Raw genomic sequence first — 393 nt, 5'->3', positions numbered from 1 at the left:
AGCGCGGCGCTGGCATCGAGGCCTTCCGCTCTAGCCGTGGGCGTCTACCGGTTTTCCGATTCTACCGGCTCTACTGAGCATCCTATTGGTTGAAAACCACGTGCTGTGGCTGGCGGTTGCCTTGGTAACGACAGCTGAGCGATGGAAAATTTTTGGTGTTTACATTTTACACGGGCATGCTGGGGGGTAGGTGGGGTGGAAACCGGTTTAATTTTGCGGGGTTAGGGGTGGGGTAGGTGGGTGAAGGAAGGACTTGTAATTTTCTGATAGACGCTGCCTTTGCTTCCTATTTTCTCCGGTGAGTGAAGGTTGAATATAAGAGTGCTCAGCTCAAGTTGTGATTGCCTTTTTTATATTTCAATTTCAACGCTCCTTGTCCTATGCATGCTGTGT

General features: G+C 50.1%; 1 protein-coding gene across 2 annotated transcripts in view; it reads left to right on the top strand.

Moving 5' to 3' along the window:
* The first annotated feature begins 160 nt into the window (after window positions 1-160).
* The window catches only part of LOC122369681 (centrosomal protein of 95 kDa-like), a 68,103-nt gene continuing 67,870 nt past the window's right edge, over window positions 161-393 (top strand). The window contains exon 1 of one of the 2 annotated variants that reach the window (XM_043344603.1): window positions 161-298. The gene's annotated coding sequence lies outside the window, so the exon portion shown is untranslated. The remainder of the gene's footprint in view (window positions 299-393) is intronic. The other variant, XM_043344602.1, reaches the window with a different exon arrangement.

This window comes from Amphibalanus amphitrite, unplaced genomic scaffold, assembly GCF_019059575.1.
Source record: "Amphibalanus amphitrite isolate SeventyFive unplaced genomic scaffold, NRLGWU_Aamphi_draft 001061F_arrow, whole genome shotgun sequence".
Lineage (NCBI taxonomy): Eukaryota > Metazoa > Arthropoda > Thecostraca > Balanomorpha > Balanidae > Amphibalanus > Amphibalanus amphitrite.
Note: the sequence above shows the minus strand (reverse complement) of the source record. Positions and strands in the feature narration are given on the sequence as shown.